We start from the raw sequence: 18,765 nt of genomic DNA on the forward strand, positions 1-18,765 counted from the left end.
TGGCCCAGGCCATCCTGGCAGCCAGGGGAAAAGCTGGGTCTCGTGCAGCTTCAGCTTCTCCTGGGGGGAGAGCCAGGTCTGGCGCTGCTTCAGTCCTGCCCCTCCCAGCAGCTGGGCAGAGGTGGGCTCAGTGAAGCTTTGCTTTGCGCCCTCCTCCTCCCCCCCCTCCCCGCTGGCAGCAGAGTACTCTAGCCACACTCCCTAGTGGCTGGGGGGGGGGAGCAAAGAGCCAGGACCAGGGGAGAGGCAACAGGTGAGGAGGGAAGATCCAGGGTGGCCTTGGAGCCAGGCTTTCCTCAGCAACTGAGGGCAGGGGTGGAAGGGCCAGGGTGGCCTTGGCCCTACCCGGCAGTGAAGGGTAGAGTGGCAGCCTCACCCCAGCCCTGCTCCCCAGTGGCTGGGGGTGGGGCAAAGAGCTGGAGCCATAGGGGCCAAGGGGCCAATGGGGACCCAAGAGCTGGGGCGGCTGTGGAGGCAAGAATCAGAGAGCCTTGAGGCCAGATCCTAACCAGGGGCAGAGGGGAAGAGCCAGGTCTGGGGCAGCCTTGGCCCCAGGCCCTTCCCTGGTGGTAGGGGGAGTTGGCAAGCATAGTGAGCAAGGTGAGCAGCCCCCTAGAATGTGCATATTCTATTTGTGTGTATGTATTATTCTGATATGTGAAGTTAGAAATATGAAGAGGCCTGGAGGATGGGAGAGGTAGGGGAAAAAAAGAAAAGTATGGCTCGCCCCACCCCTCGCCCTGCCGGACTGGGACTTTCCACCAGGAGGTCTCGTCCGGGACTTGCTGTTTCCCGTCACCTGCCTGTTTATTAATCTATGTCTTCTAGTAAAAGACATTAGTGATACTTAATGAACTTAATGGCCCTGCGCTCATGACAATGATCTGTATATAATCTTGTTTTTCCTGTAAGTCTGTACTTCGTTTGGTCCTGTCAAAACATGTGGCCAAGTCACCTGACACTGGAATTCATTTTGAATGTAGTTCTTTTCCTGTTGAGACTGAACACAAAGGATTTCCACCTTGGGCATAATATATTTATAGGCAGGGAACTAAACAAAGGGATAGTTGGCAGTTGGAAGACATCCCCCTGCTTGCACCAAAATGACTGCTGAAAACATCTGAGACTGAATAGGGGCAAGGATGGAGTCTAAAGTAGGAGGCTTCATAATTTGTGAGAAAAGATTATTAAAACAACGGTTAGGGTAAGACATTGCATGTAACAAGTTAAATTAGTACTAAGCTTAGCTGGCAAGTTTTGTTTTAGTTTAGTTTAGTAACTTCCTTTGATTTGTCTGTTATCACTTGCAACTACTTAATTCCTACATTTTATACTTACTAAGATCACTTTTGTTTATTATCAAACCCAGTATAATTCACAGTTACTTGGGAGAGGGACAACAGCTATGCATATCTCTCTTTCATTGATAAAGGGAGCAAATTTGATGAGCTTTCCCTGTATAAAACTTTTTCCAGAGTAAGATGGATTTATTTGGGGGTATATTCCTATTGGAACTGTGCACCTGGGTATTGTCAAGTCCCTGAACCTGAACCATCTGAGAGACAAACTATTCTCAGTGTCTGTGTCACTCTGCTGGGGGGTTGTTACCCCAACTCTGTGCCTTGGCTGGGGAATACCAGAGCATCTGGCTCAGCAGGACAGGGTGGTGGGGCAGGGAGAAGGTAGGCAGGCTCAGTGCCATGATCTGCATATCAGATGACATTCTTAAGGGGATCTCTTTGACTCAACCAGTCACACTTTGCTCCAGTAAAAGTTGTGGTTTACGGCCTCCACATGTGTCTGGCTTAGGCGCCACATTTGTAATGCAACAGATTAACAGCACCATCTAACTGTGTTGGTGGTTATTATTAGTCCTGAGGCAGTATCAATTTGCAAGCTTTCTCATAGTCAGACTAAAGTCAGATGCTAAATGGTCAGGCTCAGCCTTTGGGAAGAAATGGCCTGTCTTTAGCTGAGTGTGTTTGCAATGATTCATAACATTGTCTGCAATCACTTTAAAAATAGCACTTACGCAACTCAGGAGCTCCTACTGAAATCCTGACATTCTCGGGTCTTCCCCTCTTAGTCATTCTCATTTCAATTAATTTCCATGCCACCAAGAGAGCTTCATACAGAAAGGCATAAGCCTGAAAGAGGAACTAGGGGAATTAGGAAATGCAGCAAAAGGGGATCATCGTTTCTTTGCAATTGTGATGAGGCAAGATCGCAGCTGTTATTCCCCCTGTAGAAGTGAAATACGCAAACTCAACAAAAAAAAAGGGAGAGAAAATCTAAAAACTTTTTTTTCAGGGGAGCTGATATTTCTTTTTTCTTTTTTACCTGACAGGTAAGTGGCTGTCAGGCACAGTGAAGCATGTGATTGGATTAAAAAGGGTTTCCTCCAATATATATCGATACTACTTGATCCCTCATTTGCTCCTTTTGGGCCCAGTTCAACTTCATACTCAGGGAACTAGCATTTATCACTTTACTTCAACAGAACAAGTCAAGTGAGTGTGTTTTCTCTGTGTGAGGCAGCAGAATCTTGCCTTACCCATCTAATTAGGCTTGGCAGAATTATTTTTTATTACTTTTGACCATAATTTTGTATATATATTTTAAGCATTTTTCCAGTGTGTGTTGATTTAAATGTTCACAGTTATAGGAAGTTATGGAGAGACGGTCAGACAGTTAGGATGTCAGACAACAGTTAGTTAATGATAGAACCTCAGGTTCAAAAAGTTGAAGACTCTCACTTGTTACAACACAGTCAACATCACAGGTCATAATATGCAATCTCTAATAAGCTCTCTAGACATTCGTCTTACCTTGTCTATCTGCGAATTTTGATAGTGATAGATATGGTTTTTTTTGTGTATCATGAAATTAATATTTTCCAACATTTGCCAATACAAATCTAACCTTTCAAACCTATCTGTAAGGACAGATGTTTGATTAATGCCTTGGATTTCACTACAGCATCCTTGAAATGTGACTAGATTTAAAACTAAGTGCTTTATGATCAGAGCGAACCCCTGACTCACAGTGATGAAAAGTTCCTTCTATGAATAGTCACCATTGATTCCAGTGGGTTTATTTGTGAGAGTAACCTTTACTGCTCCCCAATTTAAGGTGCTTATAAAATCACCTGAAGGATGCCCCCAAATAATCACAAGAGCATATCAATCACTTGAACCTTATTGAGTGTGTCACCTCTGTGTTTCTCCATTTTTACCCTGTTGCCACTCCACTGAGTTCTACTGGTGCAAAAGTGAAGTAAAGCCACAATAGAGCTAGGTGCACATATTCCCCTGATTTCTTTTTGAAGTCAGCGGGAACTGAGATGAAACCCACAGAATTGCTACACGCTCCACACTTCTGAAAAATAGGCCCCTTGAGCTTAAGTGTTCCGAAGTTCTCATTAACGAGGGCTGGGAAACCAACTTGAGAAACTGGTGGGCACAATAGAGGCAGACAAAACTAGAGGCTGCTTTAGATAATGAGGCCTAAATCAATAAAATAGTAGCAATATTAACAAACATACAGATGGGAATGTAGAAAAAAAAGCACATGTAACTAGCCCCACCAGCATAATAATTTCAACTTCCTCAGTAGAGCATCTTTTACACCTCTTAAAACAACTGTCAGCATTAGAGAAGAGAATTACAGGACCAGGTTTAGCATAGCTCCATTTATTTCACAGGGGTTACATCAGTTTGAAAGAGTGGGGAAATTAATTAGCCTATGGAGTTAAAATAATAAGTCATGGCAAAGGGAGCCAGAATACAAGAGATATAGGTTAAAGAGGAAAGAGACCTTCTCTGATCAATTGTTTTGCCCCTTTATTGGAATTTGATGCATGTTAAGGAGACTGGGAGGAGCTATCCCTGGATAATCAAGTTTGCTATTTATCCACAGAACAAATACAAGACAGTCAGTGGCAATGTAAACTGCTCGTGTCTCTTGATAATGCAATGGAGGGAATGATCATTGGGCCTGAGATGGTAACATTTATAACCAACATGGGCTTCAGCAAAGTAGCAGTAGCACTACACAGGTAATGGGTCTCATATCCCATAATCAAGAGATGGGCAATAATTGTTGATGGGGCAGGGAGGCTCTCCAAGATTTTGGAAAGTGGTTGAGGGTTCATTTATTTATTTATTTATTTATTTAAAATATTTTTACCCCATCTCTCTATTTAAAATATTCGAGGTGGCTTACCAAATTTTGTAAACACAATATAAATATAAACATTTTAAAATACGAGGCCCCAGAGGGACATAAAACCTGCTAAAAATGTCTTGAGAAGAGGAACACACACACACAGTCAGACTCAAACATTAGTGAAAGCACGAGTAAAAAGGGTGGCTTTAGCCTGACTCCAAAACAATGCTAATGTTGGTGCCATGCGACTATCCCGAGGAAGAGAATTCCACAGCCTGACAGTAAAAGCTGAGAAGGTCCAGTTCCGCGCTTATGTTAATCTTATCTCTGTAAGTGGGGGAACACTAAGCAGAGCCTCCCCAGCTGACCTCAATCCCCAGGCAGGTTCATATGGGAGAAGACAGTCCTTCAAATACCCGGACTCATCCCATTTAGGACGTTATAGTTCATAACCAAAACCTTAAATTGTACCTGGAAATATACTGGAAGTCAGTGCAGCTGCTGGAGCACTGGCACAATGTGCTCCGTATAACGAGTATTAGTTAAGACTCGAGCAGCTGTATTCTGGACCAGCTGAAGTCTCTGAAGGCTCTTTAGAGGCAGCCAGTAATCCAGTCAGGATGTAACAAGAGCATGGATCACTGTGGCCAAGTCACAGCTGGCGGATCAGATGAAGCTGCCCAAAAGCACTCCTGGCCACCAAAAAAATCTGGTTCTCAAATGTTAAAAAAGGGTCCAGGAGGACTCCCAGGTTGCGTACCTGTGTCTTCAGGGGGAGAATAACCTTGTCTAGAACAGGTACCACATCACATTCCCAAACAGATGGCCTCTTGATCCACAGGGCCTCAGTCTTATCTGGATTCAACTTCAGAGGATTGCACTCTTCATGATATTAATGGAAGAGGTGCCGGGTCTGGGAGGGAGGTTAGGTACAGAAGGGAGCTTGGGGTAAGGGACTGGGGTGCAGGAGGGCCTATGAGGTCTGGGAGGGAGTTTGGGTGAAGGATGCAGTTGTAACCTGAGGCATGGGATTGGGATGAAGGGGTTTAGGTTATGACTTATGGCAGGGAATTGGGGTGCAGGGGTGTGGGTTGTAACCTAGGGCAGGAGGGGACTGTGATCAGGGGCAGGGGACTGAAGTGTAGGAGGGGGTGAGTGGGTTTAGGTTGTGACCTAGGGCAGGAGGGGATTGTGATCTGAGGCAGGGGGAATGAGGTGCAGGGTCTGGGGGGGTATGGCTCAGGAGGGGGGACAGAGGATTTGGGTTATTGGGATAGGGAAGCAAAGGGTGGGAAGAGGGAGGGGCTGGGGTGCCAGAGGCAGCCTCTGGTCAGGAGACTTACCTGTGAGACTCCTGGCCAACAGCCCAGCATGTTTCTCAGGAAGGAACCTACCCTGCCCCCACTCGGGCTGCAGGGCCATGTGCTCTGTGAATAAGAGCCTGAGGGTTGGGGCCAGTGGTGCTTTGCGCACTACCTGTTCTCCAAACAGGAAGCTCCCATTGGCCAGAAACCAGCCAATGGGATTGTTCTAGGGGTGGGATCAGCACATGAAGCACCATTCTTCCTCCCTCCCCCGCTCACAGTTTGTGAAACACAAATGGCCCAGCAGCCATGTTTCTCAGTGTTGTGTGGGGGATGGGGCAAGCAAGGAGTCTGCCTGAGGCTCCCTCCTGAAACTGTGGGCCAGATCCAGTGGCTTGGCAGGCCGGATCCAGCCCATGGAATGTATTTTGCCCAGGCCTACCATAACCCAACTCCTGCTGCAAGCAATCCCCCTCTTGGAGGAGATCCAAAGAAAACCGTGAGAACCATGGAAAAAAAGAGAGAAAAGCGAGAGAAATGGGCAGGATATAAGGGAGAGCCAGAAGTTCATCTCTGAGGAAATGGTGTAAAAACACTGCCAGTCCGACATGAGACAAGCTAACAAGAAAACGAGAGACCTTGTGTGTGTCCTATCAGATTCCATTTGAGCAATAAAGCACATAAAACCAATGAAACAATCACAGCTGAGATCTCCCTTTCCAGATGAATCATAGATTCACAATGACTAGAGATGGAAAAGGCATCATCTGAGTTATGCCCCAGACAGTGGAGGAGGGTTGGATAGGTTCCAGCTCCGAAGCAGTTTAGCTGCGAATACACTGAGTAAAGCACCCACCGCACTGGCTTCTTAGTCACTTCTGGCTGACAGTCATGATGCTGTTTCTGTTTTGCTGAGGTCTGATCCTGAGCAATGCTTAGCTCCACAAAACTCCCAGTGACTCCAACACCTCTCAGGATCAGAGCAGCTGATGCTATATGGCTTGGGCTCTGGCTTTCCAGTAACACATCTCACTGCTAGGAAGTTTTTCTTTGGCATACCACCTCATCTTCCCTTTCCTTCAATGCATGTCCTTCCTCCAAGGTGCCACACTCCCCTTTATTACTCTGTCCCCTGCTGTTCAGATCAACCTTCCTTTAAAACTAGAGTGAGAAGGTAACGCCTTAGCAGAGGAGCTGAGACCTCAGTGAGGTTTGAACAAGGGCTAGAACCATGGTGTCCAACCAGTTCTGTAGCAGTAGCAGCTATAGTGGCTGCTGCTATAGAGAACTAGCCTCACTCAACCAGCCAAATAGCCACATTGTTCAAGCCAACTAGCCACACTCAAACAGCCAAATCACCATATGTGGCTAGTGGCTAGCGTGTTGGACACCAGGGGGCTAGAGGAGTCAACACAAAGTTGTTCAGCTGAGCCACTGGGACTCACGTGCTCCCAGAATTCCCAGATAAGACCTTTGTCATATGGCATCACAAAAGTGCCGGATAGCAATGACTGTGGGGCCTGCTGCAGGGAATAATACTAAGCTCTTACATAGCACCCATTTATTTCAAAGCACTCTACAATGGAGACAAGTATCACTACTATCAGGCCTGCTGATGAAGGGGCGGGCAAAGGGCACAACAGCCCTGCGCCTGGTGATTCAAAAGGGCCCAAGGCTTCCTGCCTCCACCTCTGCTACTGAGGCAGCAGTGGTGGCCGAAGTCCCAGACCCTTTAAATTGCCACCAGAGCCCCACACTCCAGCCAGCACTGAACGGCTGGTGGGGTCAAGCTAATGCCCAGCCCTACCCCTTCCACTTCAAGCCCTGCCTCTTCCAGGAGCATGGAGCCGGGCCCCATCTTGCTTAAGGGCCCACCAATTCTATTGCCCCCTCCCAACTGCAGTGACCAAAGTGTGAGTTGGTCGAGGTCACACACCAGGCCTGCAGTAGAGCCAGGCCTACAAGCCTGTTTGCCTAAGTTCTGAACCACACCCTTTCTCCAGGAAAGAGCTGGAGACAACAGTCCTCATCACATTTACCATCTGCAGGGCAGTGTGCAGCAGCAGTGGAACAGCTAAGAACTGCTTGCACTCAGATCTACTGTGATAAGGCCATGCTGCCGCAAGCTGTGGGACATTGGGGATGCCCTACTGATGATAAATGGTTTAAAAAAAATTAAAAGGTCAAGTGACAGAATAGGTTGAACAGAAACTGTCGTGGCGGGGGCAGCCTGATTCTTTGTGGATGCCCTGGCCCAGCAGGATAGTGATAATAAACAGAACATTCAAAGTTGTCAAAGCAGGAAACAAATAATTTGCAGGGTAAGATAAAAATTGCCAAATCTGCAGTTACATGCGGTTGGTGCTCTTTCCATGACCTTTCAGTTTGTACCTCATCTTTTTTTTAAAAAATGTCAGTGCTTAGTTAAACTGGAGGGTTGAGTATAAAGTGCAGGTCTGTAACCAGTATCTTTTAGCACTGAAAATTAAAATGTGAAGTTTTGAAGACTGCAGTGTCAGCATAGATACCTGTCTAGCTTTCTGCTGATGAGCAGAGGGTGTTAACACACAAGAGGAGGGAGGAAAAAAGTTGAGGGGATAGGACTCCTGAGTTCTCTTCCAGACTCAGTCAGTGGCTTGTTGTGTAGCCTGGGCAAGCCACAGAGTCTCACGTCTTCAAAGGTATTTAGACAGCTAATGTGCACTGATTTCAATACTCAGCTTCACAGATCTCTGAGAACTTGGGTGTTAACCCTTTCCTCTCCTGATTTACCCCTCTGTAAAATGGGCTTAATTCTTATTTACCAGACACAGCAGTGCAGTGATGTTTTAAACAAAGTCTCTGAACGTGCTTTGAGATCCTTAGAGGATTACACAAATGTTATTTCCCTGGGTTAAGATTTACAGACATGGGTGCCAAAAACTTGGATCCATATTCTGATGCATGACTTGCAAAAAGGTGGTGAGTCTCAAACAGCTCCTCCCAGGACCTCCATGGGAGCTGCAGGACACATTTTAAAATCAGGCCACTTACTTCAGTGTCTTAGAAGGGAACACAGCAGCCTAACAGCAGCCTACCTTTCAAAACCTTTGCCCAGTACGCCAACCAACAAAGTTTGCTCCATGGTACTGAAAATGCACTGAAGAGTCAGGTTGCCAGTGACTCCACCTCTTTGTTAGGGTCATAAATTCATCACATTCAGCCTTCTGGGAAGTGATTCTCCATTAAAAATAAATGTAACTATTAATAGCTGGCAAGACGTCATATAAAAAAAAAGCTTTGAAGTCTGTTTACAAACAAAATACCTTGGTTTCATAAGTTCTCCTAGTCCTACTGCTAGTAAAATATTGACTTTTGGGGCGGTAAATACTTGTCCATTGCTCATTGTATGGAAACTTGTTTCTTTTGTTTATTCATCCATGGGAACCAGTGCAGACTGTTGCAGTACACTTAATCCCTGTGTATAAACTCCTCTATGGTGTAGGTCCAATCCTGCTGCCATTGCAATTGGTAGTAAGACTCCCACTGACTTCAGTTTCATTCATCTACCAATAGACCCAACCCACACCTCCCACCCTGATCCAAAGCCTTCTCAAGTCAATGGAAAGATTCCTTCCGTGAACTATCTCCCAGTTTACATAGTATGCAGGTTACTCCACCATACACTGCTCACGGCCTTCAGCAAGTGCAAGTTGTTTTGGCTTGGAACCATTTGATTGCATTTGTAATGATTTTGTGGAGGTTAATAATCATATTGGACACTGCAGATTTTATAGTGCTCGCTTGATTACAATGGCAAAAGTGAACAGTAGTTTGTGCACATGCACCATGTAGCCGTTCTCTGTGCTGTACATGTTGAATACTACCAGTAATATTTTCCTTCTTCTCTCCCTATTTTTTATTCGACTGGAGGGAGAAATGAATCTGTCATTTATTTTGAGGAATATGACCCCAACTGAGAGCAGCTACCCCAAATTCTAGACCTTCTTGACAATCAAGTAACATCCAGCATGCCACAGCTGGGAAATTAACCTGTCTCCTTCAGCTGCTCAAAGGAAACAAATGTAGCGGTTTCCTGGCAGCTGAAAAATCGAAGCCAAACTTTTATTTTGGGCATTCCCTAACACAGTCCCCCTGTGCTTCCTCCAGCTGCACTCCCAGCCTCCCAAACAGCCCCACTCCCTACCAGGCAGGGAAGAAAGGCCAGTGGGTCTCGCAGGATGCTCTAGCTAGGGTTGTCACACTGCCCTCAGGGAATTCAAATCCCAGTCTGAAATGCACAGCTACTGACTCAAACGGAGAGCCAGGCTCTGCTCAGCACAGAGCTGAGACTGAGATCACAGCCTTGTTAGGCAAGCACTGAGAGGAGGAAACATTGGAAGCCCCTCAAGTGCTTACATGCTAACCAAGCATGGCAGGCGATGAGTACAGGGAAGACAGGAGCCCTGGGAGATGATGTCACTTGCCTGAGATAACAGCAGGTTAATGACAGAGGTGGGAATAGAACCCGAATCCCACTGGCCACCCAACCAAGCAAGTCTTTCCTTCATTTTTCTCATGTCCTTCCTCTCCCGTTTTCCCCTCACTCAGTCCCTTTCCATCCCCTATTCCTCCCTGCTCCCAGCCCCATCTCAGAACAAGTCATATTTTTGCCCCTTTCCCTCTGCTTCCAAGTGTAAGTCTGTCCCCCAAGGTAATGCCATTGGCCCAGGTTCAGCTAGAGGACTCTGCGGGCACCTTAGCAAGAGGGGCTTGTTAAGCCAGTACACTGAAGCCCTAAGACAGTGGTTATCAAACATTTGAGGATACTTGTTTCACATTCTTTTTTGTCCCATTTGAGCACAGGCTTCAAGCTAATGCCCTCCCCTAGTGCCACATGCTGGCACAGAGAGCAGTGGGAAGCCATGACAGGACTTGGCAGGACTGAGGCCAGGTCTATGCTAGATTCGGCAGTTCAGCTTAAAGTACGCAACTCCAGCTACGTAGAATACAGAAGGAAAAGCAGGAGTACTGGACTCTGGTGGGGGCATCCTCTGTGTTCAATTTAACTAGACACACTAAATCAAATTCCAGAAGATTGATCAAGGCAGCAGCGTTCTTCCATTAGTGTAGACAAGGCCTGAAAAGGAAGAATTCAATCCCCTTTCCCAAATTCCAGGAGCTCTGGTGGGGAGGGGGATTGAGGAGAGCTTCCTTTGGTCCCAAGAGCTTCCATGACGTTGTGGCTGTCAGAAAAAAAACCCAAAAACAAAACCCTGCCATGCCTTACCAGCTCAGCTGCCTGAGGAGTTATCAAAACCTTCAGCTTCCCATGTCCAACGCTTTAATACATGGATTCATTTTCAATACAAAAATCTGGCAGGAAAGTAAAATACATTGCACTTAATACTCTAAGGCTCATAGATAGAGCGGACTTGGATGGCAAGGGGAGAGAAGCGGGGGCTGGGCAGCAGTGTATAATTCAGGGTTTCTTGCCAGAGCCTCTGAAGTATAATTTAGATGTGATGTGCTACACAGAACACAGGCCTTTTGCTCTGCCTCCTTGTCTACCACCATCACTTTGAACGTTGCTTTCAAAATTATGACCCCCTTGTGGGAATGGTATCCAGATCTGGCAGATTGATGACTCCTGTGCCGAGCAAGTATTTTATTAGCTATATATCTTAGATCTCCAGTACCAGCACTTTCACAATAATCTACCCACCCTAGCAGCATTTCCTTATGACGCTTCGATTGATTGCCTCTCTGGTTTATAGCTTTCTTGTAGAGGGGAACGGATACAGTATATCATAGGCCTTATAAAAAGCTTCATTTATCAGATCTCGATTTTATGCAACTTGGTAAAGTGTGTGTGATCTTTCAGGACAGACTGGTTTAAGCAACAATCCAATGAACCTCCAGGCCCTGTTCTCCTCTTCTTCCCCCTGACCCCATGCTCCAGAAATGACACTCAGAATTTGGTTTCTCATCAGCACCTAACTCTCCCTCAGCTTTGCCCCTTGCCTGTAGCTACTTCTTAGCAATTTTACAGTTGCTGGCTGCTTGTGGAGTTTTATTTTGCCTCCCTCCCTCCTCTACCCCTTAAAACCAGCATTTTTTGAGTGACCCCAATATGTATGACCATGTCACATTTAGCTTTAATCCATGCCTAACCTTTTGCCTGCAGCCTTTCAGGTCAGTACCTGTTGCAATGGTGGTCGTGTAACGTTTGCTTGCAAACTTAGTTAGGCAACCTGCTTGTGTTTGATGGAAGTATCTTGAGTAAACAGCATCTTATGTACATGGCCACTTGCTCAACAGGTTGAATGTTGCATTATTCATTTGCACATGGGGTGTTTTGAAAATAAAACCCAAAACAGTGACTTCTTATCAGATAATGTTTAACTCATTCAAGTTTGCAAGGGCAGATTCTGAAATTCCCTTTCTGTAGTGCCATGCCTGTGAGCATTGCAGTGCTTATAAATAGGTAACTAAGCTACCTAACCACCCTGTGAGGTAGCCAAGTATTAACAAAATCCCAATATAGCTATCTACATCCTGCCTGTTTTAAATCTCCCTTTAGTTTCAGTTGGATAAGGGGCTGTTCTCCACTTCCTGCTGTGATGGAATGTTAAATATTTGTCACAGATCTTCCCAAAGCTGTCTGCATTTAGGTGGTAGATAAAGTGACCTCTGTGAACTGTTGTTAATTTTATAAGAGGCTTTGGTATCCTTCAAGAAAAAAAGGTGGTATAACCATATAAGATTTATTGTATTATTGTTAACTGTTGTTGCCCACATTGCAGACAGGTAGAACAAGGCACCAGAGATTTTGTGGCTCAAATTCAAAACCTAAACCTCACTTGCACATCCAAAAATAGAGGCAGCTACAGCTAAATCTTTGAGAAAATTGGCCTTAAAATAACCAGACAAAAACGATGGTGAAAATCAGCGGCAGGGCTGAGTTCAGGATAGTCCCAGTAATTTGTTCTAAGGCATAATTACATCTGCATTAGGTTGGCATAATTACATCTTTCAGGGGTGTGAAAAATCCATACCCCTGAGCAGCCTAGTGCAGCTAACCTAAGTCCCCCTGTAGACGACACTAATTCAGCAAAAGAACTCCTCGATCGACTTAGTTACTGTCTCTTTGCCCTGGTCTACACTAGGGAATTATTTCGAAATAACAAGCAAAGCAACCACACTCCCAAGCATGTTATTTTAAAATAAAGGGCTGGTTGTTTTGCAATAATAACTCCTGCTTTCCACGAGAAATAATGCTTATTTCAAAATAGTTATTTCAACATAGTGGTAGTGTGGACACTCCACTGCTGCTTTTTCGAAATAGCTACTCCCCAGAATCATACACAGTAATTACTCCCCGATGCTTCCTGGGGCTCTAAGTTGGGGTAGCATGTCCACATTAAGGGAACCTTCCTCGGACTAATTTCGAGGCTTCTCTGTACTTTGGACATGCTATTTCAAAATAAATATTTCGGGAGTTATAATTTGGAAATAAGTTATTTTGAAATAATTTCTTAGTGTAGACATGCTCTGAAAGAGGTGGACTAGTTGTCAATGGTAGGTAGGTAGGTAGGTAGGTAGGTAGGTAGAATTAGGGTTGCCAGGTGTCCGGTTTTGAACCAGACAGTCTGGTATTTAAGGGTTCTGTCCAGGAAAGAAATTAAGAGAATACCGGACACATAAAATATCTGGTATTTTCTAATTAGGTACGTTTTATTATTATTAGGAGTATCAGTACGTAGTTGCGTACTGCCTGGCTTGTAGACACGCTCACGCTGCGTCACCATGTCTACCAGCCAGGCAGTACGCAGCTATGCGATGGGGTGGCGGGGCCGGGGCAGGAGGAAATCCCTGGGGCCGGACTCATTCATGCTTTGCCGGGACCGTGTGACAGGCATTGCCCCGGGATCTGCGTGCACCCAGGTCAGCCCCGCTCCGCGCCGGCCAATTTTCTCCCCCTGCTCCCTCTCCCCCGACCTCCTCCCAGCCAGCCCCGCTTCCCGTCGACCGGTCCTCCCCCCAACCCAATCTCCCCCAGCCAGCCCCACTGCCCCCGATTTCTCCTTCCCCCAATATTCTCCAGGCTGCGCCTACCCTTTCCCCACCAGCCCTGCTTCCCGCAAGTTGGTTCCCCCCACAACATCCTCCTGGACAGCCCCGCTCCCCTCCCGGCCAGTGTCTCCCCTCTCCTCCCCCCCATCTGATATCAAGTGTGTCCGGTATTTTATTTGAAGCCACCTGGTAACCCTAGGTAGAATCCTTCCCATCAGAAATATAGTGTCTGCCCTGCTATAACAACACATCTAAACCACTGTAAGTAACCCCTACGTCTCACACATTCATTTACTTCCATATAAATCCTTCTTCACCATAAACCCAATATAAATTAAACTAAATAGGAAATAGAAATTATTTGACAGATCAGTTTTCTTTGCTAGATTATATTAAACAGGCATGATCCCGTCAAGAGGAAAAAGTCATGCTGGCCAATCAGAATAGTCAGACTCACATCGGTTTTATTAAATGGTCCTTTGTTCAGCAATAAAACTATTCAAGATATTTGTAAAGTCTAAATATTAATTTTATAACAGTTATCTGTGCTATTACACGCTGTGGTTCCAGCCTTCCCTCCACGAGCACCACTGCCCCAACCTTGGGAATTCATGACCCCTGAGTGACCCAGTGACAAGCCACTAACCTGAATTTATGGCAGTTTCTGCAGGCTCTCCCTCTCTCCCTCAGATGATACATCCCAGGTTTTAACTTGGCAGCGCTCTAGTTCTGGGTAGAAAAATGGCAAAGCTGTTTACTATCACGACCATCAATCCATCCCCAAGTGTCATAAGCCACCTAGGGGACCCAAAAAACCCCTCAACCTTAAAAACCATCACAAACATGAATGTCGGAATCCGTGTCAAGTCCTGGGACAGCAATAAGAGGAGATACGGGGACCAGCTTTTCAGAGGCAGTCAGGAGAAGATTTTCAAGTGCTCAGCACAATGCAGCCAGGACTTTGTTCTCAAAAGAGATCTCCTATAACTGAGGTGCTGAGCTCTGGTTCTTGCTACAGACACAAATTACACAAGCGAGGTGTAACCCCTTCAGCAGCTGGCCTAAACTCACGCAGCCACCAGACTGTGTCACCTTAACATTTACTTCTTTCAGGTGTTAGTTATTTATTATAAATATAAAGGGCCTGATGAGAGCCTTCCCATTGACTTGGGTGTTTGGTTAGCCCCTAAAAATTGTGTCCTATATTCACAGGAGATATTATTTCTTATTAATTTTTATACTGTAGTTTCAGCTAGGAGCTGTAGTCACATACCAGCACCACCCTGTACTATACACCCTGTGTTATACACCGACAGAACAGAAAGACTGAGCATGGCCTACATTACTTACAACCTAAGTAAACTGTCAAATCTAAAAGTATACTATTGCAATCTAAGGCCCAGAAGATGGGTGGGTCTGAAGTGGCTGAACCTGGCGCTTCTGAGTTCTGCTCTGATGCCCTACCCCCTGGGCTACACTGCCTGACCGACTGCTGACTAATGCTAGTGCAAGATAGAGGATAATTAAGCTTAAAATTTAGCCTCCATATAGGCACTTTGACTGAGTTTTTTGTTTTCTCTGTAGTGCTTTCACCGTAAGAATAAATGAGTTTGGTAACCTGTGGCTGCTGGCAATGTTCATAGAGTAAGCTCAGTGCATACTGTCCCATCTAGGCATTCTGGCATCCTGGGAATATCACTATGTCAGCTCACAAGACTGGAAAAAAAACATAGTTGAGAGACAGATACGGGTCTCTGACCAAGAGGAGTGGTGGCTGAGTAGACAGGAGTCTAGAGGGAATGCCATGGTGAGGGAATACAGGTGCAGCCACCCTGAACTGCAGCATACACACCCCTCACGTGAATTTTCAAACAGCTCTATTGCCCAGTAGTTACAGAGAAAGTCCAAACTTCTGGATTCTATGCCTGCCTTAGATATAGGCTCATTTTGTAACCTTGGACAAATGACTTAATTGTTCTGTGCCTCAGTTTTCCCATCTGTAAAATGGGGGTATTTAGTCCATAACCAATGGCAGCAGGATATTGTGAGGATGGTTCTACGCAGAGGTGCTGGAACTATGGGCTTATGGGGGGGTTGCTGTAATACCCCCTGGCTTGAGGCAGTTTCCATCATATGTAGGGTTTATAGCTTGGTTCAATGGCTCGCAGCACCCCCCACTCTACCCATTGTTCCAGTACAGGCTGGGCTAGGAATGTGATTTCCCTGCTCTCGTAGCTCATGGTATAGATACAGCCTGTTTTTGTATTTGTATTTGTATCTAGCTTTGGAATACTTAGTTGGAAGGTGCAAGTGAAATGAAAAGTATTATCTCTTCTTAGTCTGATTCTTCTCTCACTGAAACGGGTCCTGTGCTGCTTTACCTGGCGTCAGTGGAGTTAATGTTGGTAATACAGTAATGTCAATGGAGAGCAGGGCCTCACTGTGCTAGACACCGTACAAATGTACAGTCACTGCCCCAAAGAGCATGCACTAGAAACAGACAGACCAAAGGTGGGGTGGAAAACAAGAGTGAAGGATGATGAATGATTTGCAGATCAAGTCAGTGGCTGAACCTGGCGCTTCTGAGTTCTGCTCTGATGCCCTACCCCCTGGGCTACACTGCCTGACCGACTGCTGACTAATGCTAGTGCAAGATAGAGGATAATTAAGCTATCTCTATTTATACAACAGTTCAGCTGAAACCCATGATCCTTGGAATGTGATTCCTAGTCCTCATCTGTGGCAAGGGCAGTGAAAGGTGTTTCAATGAATTTTTTTTATGTTTTCAATGGATTGACTGCTCTCAGCTCTCAGCCTCTGTTCTCAGCTCTCAGCCTCTTTTCTCTGCTGCCCTGGCACTAGTAAACTTGTGACCTCCATGACAGGCTCTTCTTCTCAGCTGCTGCTTCTGTAGGAAGGCCTCTTTCATGTGAGCTCAGCCAGCAGATCTGAGCTTGCATCTTGCCCCCTGATATCTTCTCCAGCTCCATAGCATTTCTGAGCCCAGGGCAAAGCTGTTTGCCCAGTCATTCTGGCTGCGTTTCTGCTACAAAGCTCCATTCTGTTGATTTGCACCTTCGGTTTGTGTGCTCACTCATGCAAATTAATTAATCCTGGATTACAGCATATCACAATGAGAGCACAGGGTAACTCTCAAATGTGATCATTACACCCTCTAATTCCAAAGCTCTGAGGAAAGTCAGCTTCATCCAAATGGCAATTACTAAGAAATATGACTGTTCACAGTCCAGGCAAACACATGCTGTGACATACTTTCTATGTCTTTACACTGAGGCGGAATCTGTCTTTCTGAACTAACACTCACCAGAAACTTGTGAATTCTTCTGCGCTTCCTGAAACCATGCTCAGTTTTTCTCTGGCATTATGTTAAGGCCAAATTAGATGAATCCAAGGAGTGATCTTACAAAAGGTGCACTCGGACTGGGCCCAGTGAGATCCCTTGAAACCCAAAGGACCTGTCTCCTGAAGCATGGCCAGATATTTCTATGCCGGTGTAAGAAACAAGCCAATTATGGGTTGAACCTCTCTTGTCTAGCACCCTTGGGATCTGACCAGAGAATTGGCCAGACCACAGGAAGGCCATATTGTCTAGCAGCATTACCAACACTTCCACTGCTTACTGGGACAGATGATGTGGCTAGTGACAGATGATGTGGGGAAAGCTGAAGTACTCAATGCGTTCTTTGCCTCTGTCTTCACGGACAAAGTCAGCTCCCAGACTAATGCGCTAAGTGATGCAAGATGAAATGAAGACGAACAGCCCTTGGTGGGTAAAGAACAGGTTAGGAACTATTTAGAAAAGCTAAACGTACACAAATCCATGGGTCTGGACTTAATGCATCCGAGGGTATTGAGGGAGTTGGCAAATGTCATTGAGGAGTCTTTGGCCATTATCTTTGAAAAGTTGTGGAGATTGGGAGAGATCCCGGGTGATTGGAAAAAGGCAAATGTAGGGCCCACCTTCAAAAAAGGGAAGAAGGATGATCCAGGGAACTATAGGCCAGTCAGTTTTACCACAGTCCCTGGAAAAATCATGGAAGGGATCCTTAAGGAATCCATTTTGAGGCACTTGGAAGAGGGGAAAGTGATCAAGAATAGTCAGCATGGATTCACAAAGGGCAAGCTGTGCCTGACCAATCTGATTAGCTTCTATGTTGAGGTAACTGGCTCTGTAGACATGGGAAAGTCAGTGGATGTGGTATACCTTGACTTTAGCAAGGCTTTTGATACTGTCTCCCACAATATTCTTGCCAGCAAATTAAGGGAATGTGGATTGGATAAATAGATGGAGAGATGGATAGAAAGCTGGCTAGAAGGTCGGGCCCAGCGGGTAGTGATCAATGGCTCGATGTCAAGATGCCGGTTGGTTTCTAGTGGAGTGCCCCAAGGTTCAGTTTTAGGATCGATTTTGTTCAATATCTTTATTAATGACCTGAATGAGGGGAGGGATTGCACCCTCAGCAAGTTTGCAGATGATATTAAGCTAGGGGGAGAGGTAGATACAATTGAGGGCAGAGATAGGGTCCAGAGCGACTTAGACAAATTGGAGGATTGGGCCACAAGAAAGCTGATGAAGTTCAACAAGGACAAATGTAGAGTTCTGCACTTGGGATGGAAGAATCCCAAGCATAGTTACAGGCTGGGGACCAACCAGCTAAGTAGTAGTTCTGTAGAAAAGGACCTGGGGATTACAGTGGATGAGAAGCTGGATATGAGTCAACAGTGTGCCCTTGTAGCCAAGAAGGCTAATGGCATATTAGGTTGCATTAGGAGGAACATTGCCAGCAGATCCAGAGATGTGATTATTCCCCTTTATTCGGCTCTGGTGAAGCCACATCTGGAGTATTGTGTCCAGTTCTGGGGCCCCCACTACAAAAAGGATGTGGACACATTGGAGAGGGTCCAGTGCAGGGCAACCAAAATGATTAGGGGGCTGGAGCATATGACCTATGAGGAGAGGCTGAGGGACTTGGGGCTGTTTAGTCTGCAGAAGAGAAGAGTGAGGGGGGATTTGATAGCAGCCTTCAACTTCCTGAAGGGAGGTTCCAAAGAAGCTAGAGAAAGGCTGTTCTCAGTAGTGACAGATGGCAGAACAGGGAACAATGGTCTCAAGTTGCGGTGGGAGAGGTCCAGGTTGGATATTAGAAAAAACTATTTCACTAGGAGAGTGGTGAAGCACTGGAATGGGTTACCTAGGGAAGTAGCGGAGTCTCTATCC

At 45.8% G+C, this 18,765-nt stretch overlaps 1 long non-coding RNA gene across 1 annotated transcript in view; it reads right to left on the reverse strand.

Moving 5' to 3' along the window:
• LOC112545870 (uncharacterized) overlaps window positions 1-14,461 on the reverse strand; it is a 56,328-nt gene extending 41,867 nt beyond the window's left edge. Inside the window, exon 1 of the long non-coding RNA XR_016348682.1 lies at window positions 14,173-14,461. This is a non-coding gene — a long non-coding RNA (uncharacterized LOC112545870). The remainder of the gene's footprint in view (window positions 1-14,172) is intronic.
• Between the last annotated feature and the right edge of the window lie 4,304 nt (window positions 14,462-18,765).

This window comes from Pelodiscus sinensis, chromosome 2 (genome assembly GCF_052426305.1).
Source record: "Pelodiscus sinensis isolate ZL-2025 chromosome 2, ASM5242630v1, whole genome shotgun sequence".
NCBI classification, from domain to species: Eukaryota; Metazoa; Chordata; order Testudines; family Trionychidae; genus Pelodiscus; species Pelodiscus sinensis.